This window comes from Macrobrachium nipponense, chromosome 3, assembly GCF_015104395.2.
Source record: "Macrobrachium nipponense isolate FS-2020 chromosome 3, ASM1510439v2, whole genome shotgun sequence".
Classification (NCBI taxonomy): Eukaryota; Metazoa; Arthropoda; class Malacostraca; order Decapoda; family Palaemonidae; genus Macrobrachium; species Macrobrachium nipponense.
Window position 1 is genome coordinate 82,524,254 of NC_087202.1, and position 7,697 is coordinate 82,531,950.

Consider the following 7,697-nt stretch of genomic DNA (forward strand, 5'->3'; position numbering starts at 1 on the left):
ACTAATAAAGATATGGGCATACCTTTGCCACCGACCCTCAACACAAAGTAGAAAGGCTATCACAAACAGTGGGTTTGCATATTAATTATTAAATTCAATTAATTATCAATATCTAACACAGTACAGTGGTACCTTGACATACAAAAGTCCCAGCTTACGAAAAATTCAAGTTCCGAAAGCAAATATGAAGATTATTTTGGCTCTACATACAAAGATAGTTCAGGTTACGAAAGGTTGTTGCTGTAAATTCCCGAGATTCGCCCGGACCACTGATAATTTTAAAACTCGCGCTCCGCCAACCGAGTAGACTCACCACCATCCTCCCGCTGTCCCATTGGTTCCTGATGTTAGTCACCGCCATAAGATCCTGCTCAACTATTGGTCAGCATCATGCCTCTATGTAAAGGCGTTCCTTGACCATTTTTTGCGGCAGCGTTATCGTAAACACTGGAATTCGTTCCTTCACATATATGTATTTTGTTTGTTAATGTAAATTCATGTTAGTGATTTCACTTTTGTTGTACTGTAAGTTACTTTATTGTGTAGTGTGTAAACTTAATTACTTACGTTATTAGCCATTGGTCCCAAGAATGTTGCTGAAGTTCACAGAAAGAAGAGGATGCTTTCTATGGAGAACAAAGATGGAGATAATCAAGTGTTAATGTTTTCTGCCATTTGTTAATGTGTTTCGTAAAGTTAAGTGTTAAATGTTTTCTGCAATTTTTTAATGTATTTCGTAAAGTTAAGTGTTTGTTTTCTGCCATTTGTCCTCCTCCTCTGTCACCACCTTCGGAGATCGCCTCACTCGAAAGGTAAGGTTAGGTTCCAGATTTTACTACATACATACGTAAAGTATTTCTTGTACCATGTACGTACACTAATACACCTTATCTACAGGTAAGTACTACAATAAAGGTTATGTTAGGTATCGAATGGTCCAAATTGTTGTATTTCATTGTTTATTGGTCAATTTAGCTTTATTATAAAATTTACTGGGGTGTTTTTGTAGGCCTTGGAACGAATTAGGCAATTTACATGTAAAATGTGGTTCAAGATACGAAAAGCTCAGGTTACAAAGGCCGCCTTGCAACAGATTAATTTTGTATCCTGAGGTACCACTGTATATACATATATTATTAAAAAAATAAAAAATTAAAGATTCCACTGGGAAAATGATTAATGGCTAGTCAGCAAGAGCTCACAAAAACGTCTTCATCGGAAGACAGCTGACAGAAAAGTGGAGTGTTTACATCCAGGCAGGTGGGCCTACCCGCCTACCAGATGTTAGTTACTGCCTAACCATTTAATGGCCATTTAACGGGTGTAATTCCAGCTACGCTGAAAGTAATTCCTTATGTAAAGGACTGAGGGTTTGTATATCGTGTAGGAACAAATAGTGATTCCCAGTCTTTTTATCCACTTCAAGAATGGAGTAAATGACAGTTTGATATACGTACATATCGAGGGAAGGAGAGTTGAGCGCAAGAGTTATTCTCTCTCTCTTGATAAAATAATAATTGACTACAGAAATAATAACAATAAAATTTCTCTCCCTCTCCATTACTTATGCATGTTTATTTGTTTTGTAGTATGATAAATAAATGATTTACCCAATAACTAATTTTCAAATATTAATAAGACCAATAAAAGAAATAGTGATTCCCAGATTTTTTATCCACTTCGAGAATGGATTAAATGATAGTTTGATATAGGTATGTATCAAGGGGAAGGAGTGTTGCGCACAGTAGTTCATTTCAATCTTTTGATATCATAAGGAGTTATTCGCTCTCTCTTTTCATTATTATTCCCCATGTCTCCAAAATATTTCATAATTTCACTCTTTGATGGTCAGATATGTGATGTTGCAGATTCACTTATGTAAGTGTCTCTCTCTCTCTCTCTATGTTACTGGCTGTAAATATATATTTTTAATGGTAAAATGTTTAAAATGTCTTTGAAATGATACTAATAATATAATCTCAAAGATTAATACAGTAGTACAGGCAGTCCCCGGGTTAGGACGGGGGTTCCGTTCTTGAGACACGTTGTAACCCGAAAATCGTCGTAAGCCGGAACATCAAAAATCCTAAGAAAACCTTACTTTTAATACTTTGGATGCATTCAAAACTATGTCAACTGCATTCTTATTGCATTTTTCATCAAAAAATCCTTCAAATATTGATTATTTTGCATTTTTGGTGTCATATTTCTTGTGCCAGATCAGCGTTGTAGGCATCGTAACCCTGGAAATAATTTCTGATGAATATAATTAAAAAGCGCCTTAACCTCGGAACGTTGTAAGCCGAACCCGTCGTAACCCGGGGACTGCCTGTAATAGGATGGCAATTGAAGGTAGTATATTTGAAGTAGGACGTTATTCAAGGTAGTATACATTTGGTATTTGAACTTTCAAGACAGGGAGTTGTAAGCATTTTTAGAGGGGGTTCCAAGTATTTGCAGGGGGTCTAGTACTCATTGAATGCCGGAGGGAAGAAGTGTTTCCTATAGAGGTTCATTTCAATCTTTTCATACTGTAAGGAGTTACGTATTCTCTCTCTCTCTCTCTCTCATATTACGTATTCTCTGTCTCAGATATCATTCACAAATAATTTCACTCTTGATGGTCAAATATATATGATGTTGACCAATCAATGGTCTCTCTCTCTGTTATTGGTTGTATGTAAATATTTATGATAGTAAAATGTTTAAGATGAATTTGAAATGATATTAATAATATCATTTCAAAGATTAATACAGTAATAGAATAATAACTGGTTTACAGAGGAATTGAGGTAAGCATAAAAATAGTTATAGCCTAATTTTTGGTTGCTGATTTCAGATTCAAAACCAGTTTTCACTTACTACTTCTAGTTTTTGAGATATGTATACATGTACATAAGTGTACATGCATTCATGGATACCAGATGTGTCCTATATAGGACATTGTTTTTTTTTTTTTTAATTAGAAATTTTAGGAATTGTGGTCTTATTAGAAAATTTACATGCCTTACTTTTACTAAAAATATCTGGCAACCCTGACATGCAATGCAGCTGGGTACACCAGTAGCCTATTGGCAGTGAGAGCAGACAGTTAGTGCTGCTCGACATTCATGTTACACAACCGATTTATATGTTGGATACATGTTTCTATTATGATTTTGCAACAATTCACATAACAAAGTACTGTTCCTTTCTCTGTCTCTGGGACAGTCAGGCTGTATCCAAGCACCACAAGCAGAAGGACTGGGGGTTTCAGAGCCCTTTTGTGCCTGGTGAACAGTGTCAAAGAAAATCCTCTGGTGGACATGAACAAGGTGCTTCTTCCTCATCTTCATAACAATCTTGGCTTTATGAAGAATTCTGTGAAGGCACAAGACTTGTGCACCCTGTCCCCAGCTCTGAGTTCTGCTAAGCTCAAGCAGGGTATCTTCGTCGGACCTCAGATCCGAGAGGTGCTGAAGGATATGGACTTTGAGAAGCTTCTTACCTTAAAGGAACTGAGAGCATGGGAAGCATTTAAGTCACTCTGCAATGGCTTCCTTGGTAACACATGAGTACTAGATTACCAAGAGTATATCTAGAAGTTACAGTATTATGAAATGTGGGGTGTTGAATGTGACTCAAAATTCACTTTTTCTACTCCCACCTCAACTTCTTCCCTCCGAACCTCTGGGCGGTGAGTGATGAGCATGAAGAAAGGTTCCACCAAGATATTACTAAGATAGAGAGCAACTACCAAGGCAAGTGGAAACCCAGCACAAAGGGGGACTTCTGCTGGATGTTCTTGCATGACAACCCTGAGGCAAAGTACACAAAAACATCCAAAAATACTCACTCCTAACTATCTGCTGTACTATGATTTGTGTGTATTATATCATCCAAATAAATTTAGTTCCATCAATGTTCTGTATGTTGTTTTTTTCTGTAATAGGCCTTTGTAACAGATGTAATAAACACATTATACTTTGAATTTATAGGCAGCATAATTAAAAGGACATATGTGAAAGCAAAAACCAGAGGTCATAGAGCAAAGCTGTTCAGAAATTTGAATTCACCACATCAAAATTATGAAAAAAATACCTATTCACATCCTTGCCTCAGAGCAAAAAAAAAATTTATATTTTGAATTTATACACAGTATAATTGAGGGGGGCGGCCGCTTATATAGAAATAATGCTCCAATTTTTATGAAATTATTATATGTTATACATATATATAAGGTGATGTTCCAAAAAAATTTCAGTGATCGAATAATTATTTTGGTTTTTATTGAAAAAATTAAAAAAATAATAAAAAATTTAACTCTTCCCTCATTTTAAGAGCTATTGTAATGCGGCTTTATACGCAGAAAGTATATCATAGTAGAAAAACAATGTTATGAAAAGTTTTTCCATTTTTTTTCTTTTTTGGATGGGGGGCGAGGGGGAATTTCCCCCCCCCCCCCCCCAAATTTTGTTGATTTGGTTATCACAAGTTCCTCGTCAACATAAGAAAAAATCTAGCCCAACAAAATATTTGCCTTTCTTTCCTCTTTCCAATGGTATATTTAACTTTAAAATTGGCCTATAAATAAAAATATAGTTAGCGTTTGAAGTGCAAAAAAGCAAAAACTGAGAAAAACGGCCGTAAAGGTCAAGAAGTGTTTTTCTTGGCACTTGTGGAAAAAACTGATCTTTGAGCAAAACCACGATACAAACAAATGTTAAGTACTCGCTAGCGCTTAGTTTAGAATGCCTTTCCTTCTTTCTAATAGTTCTTAGTGTTTTTTTTGCTTGGTTTCCAGGTTTTGGATTTTTTTTTTCCGGCACCAAGCCCCCCCCCCCCCCCCCCCCCACCCCCCCCCCCCCCCTCTAAAAAGGGATATTATTTGCTCGAGGCGAGTCTATCATCAAGTACCACCTGACTCTTTGTTGCCTGGTTTGAAACCAAGCAAGTAAGAATTTGTCATCATATACTCCCTTTTCATCGTCCTTTATTACTTTCATCGACTGTGAGTGTAACTGTGAAGGTGTAAAAACCTCAAATGATTGCGCAGCAAACAACGTCGAGGCAATGGAGGCGGGGCTCTCAGCAGCTAAAACAGAGCCTCGTGTTGTTGTTGTTGGTGATGCTGGTGGTGGTGATGGTGTTGCTGGTGGTGGTGATGGTGTTGCTGGTGGTGGTGATGATGGTGGACAGCGCTGGATGCATCAGCCAACAATGGTGGTGGCAATGGCAGCGCTGCCACATCAAAAAAAGTCCAACTTCGACCTTATGTCTCTTTTTAGCAAAATTTGCTAAACGGGCCATAGTTGCACAATTCCGTTTCGGCCTATTGTCTCACTTTCACTCTAGTATACACACAAACGTATATAAATTGTATTTAGAGTTACTTGATGTAAGAAAACAAGCAAAAAAGACGGCAAATAGCGAAAAAATGCTCGGAGTAAAGAGCAGCGTACCTCCTCTTTGGCAACTCTGGGACACGGACTCTGCTGGGCATGCTACCCCTCAGAACACACATTCACCAAGGAATCAGCCATTGTTGGTGCCAGACGTAAGAGATTAGGCAAAATAAAAATAAAAATAATTAATAAATTGGGTGGATAAAGGACAAAATGACAATATAGTCATTAGGAGCCAAATGTCAGCCCTACGTCACAGTGTGAAGGGGGCGGGGCCAAAACCCCATTAATTTTAATATTTCGAAAAAATGCTTTGGCCACATGATAACAACAGAGGTGTTGCTCATGTCTAACGGCCACTTAACCAGATTTTGAAAATTTCAAAAATATTCATCAAAAATCAAAGGGGAAGCCCCTTTAAAATGGGATATGTGAAAGCAAAAAAAAACTAGAGGTGACAGAGCAAAATTGTACATAAATTTGAATTCATCACATCAAATTTAGTAAAAAAAAACACCTATTCACATATTTGTCTCAGAGAAGAAGAAAAAAAAAATTTGTAAACCAGTGTGCACATATATTTGATATAGAATGATACTTTGGTTTTTGAACTTTCAAGATGGGCAGTTATAAGCATTTTTAGAGGGAGGTTGTAGCTTTTCGCAGGGTGTGCGTGTGTCTGGTATGCATGCCTCACAAATACGGGTGTTCGCTGCATAAGCAACTTTAGTGGGTTTTTCTTGCGTTTAAACCAGAGGTTTTCAACCTTTATCTCCCCTCGTACCCTTTCGGACATTTGTAATGTCAGTAATGTACCCCTTCACTATAACATTGAAAACGAAACTACCTCAGAAAAAATTCCAATGTGTATATTTGCAAGTACTGTACAGAGGGGAAGTAAGTACATAACATTGTATGCATTAAGAATTCCATAAAAAAATAAAAACAATTTTTCATAATTATTTACTTCTGGCTATGCTGCAAAAACAAAATACATTATTACATCAGCTGCAAGGGGAGTTAATGAAATTGCTGAAACTATTTTCGTTAACGATCCTAGTTGGCCGAGGAGCAGTTTTTGCTTAAGCACATCAAAGGTCGGCATGTACGTACATTCACTCGAGACCCAAGGGCAGCACATACCCGAGGTTGGAAACCCTTGGTTTAAACTATCAGAGAGTTTTAAGCATTCACAGATTTTAGCTTTTCACGGGGAGGGGGGGGGGGGGGGGGGGTCAGGTCTGGTACGCATCCCCCGCAAACACGAGGGGTCCACTGTAAAATGCAGTAAACAACCCCCTTATACGCGTTGTAGATTCGTGGATTTCTCTATGGACCACATCTACCCATTATTCATGGAAAATTTGTGCATTCATATTTTTCTATGAAAAATATCCACAAATTACTGTACTCTCATATCAATTTCAAAATCAAATGCACTTTTTTGCAATAAGATCATTAAAAAAACCAGGCAGTATAAGCATTTTAGTGAGTTTTTATTGAGTTTGAACTAACAAAATAGTAGGCAGTTCCTGGCATTTTGAAAGGGGTTCTAAATATTTTAGGATTCTAGCTATTCACAGGGGGGTCTGGAATGCATCCCCACGAATACAGGGGGAACAATATATACAGTCAGTCCCCCACTTACAATGTTCCGAGGTTACGATGCTTTTAAAAAATTTTCCAATGCTTTTCAACGATTTTTTTGGCTTACAACGCAATGTAGGAACAGAACTCTCGAAATAAACTGGGGACTGCCTGTATCATGAAAACATAAACAAATCAGTCAAACAGCAGGTACAGAAGGATGAATGATGTGTCTCTCTCTTTGTGGCTCAAAGCAAAGTGAATGCATACCGACTGGGTGGCAGGAATGTAGTCAGTAGTCAATGACATATACTTAACCACCTTCCTTAAGACTGATGGTTGGTATATTGTGTAGGAATAACTGGGTACTCTGAACCCAACCTGGGAATGTCATCTTCATGGTCTGGTTAAGAGAAATAAGGTATAACACCCATCTCTAGCTTGCTGCCCAAATGGGATGTCACAGATGCTACACTTCTGGACCATTAAGTCATGAATTTATAATGCTATTACTTAATTAGGCTGTAGGAGCCTTGATAGAACAAGGAAGGAGGAGACTTGCATTCTTCCATCATCAACGAAATGACTGGTGCACAGTCATATAAATAACGTACACCCTCATCCCTTTAGCTCATACAAGCAGTCCCCACTTACCAACACATCAGTTAACAGCATTTCGGTTTTACGACGCTTGGCTAACAGCTTCGTTAATCAGATTTTGAGCTT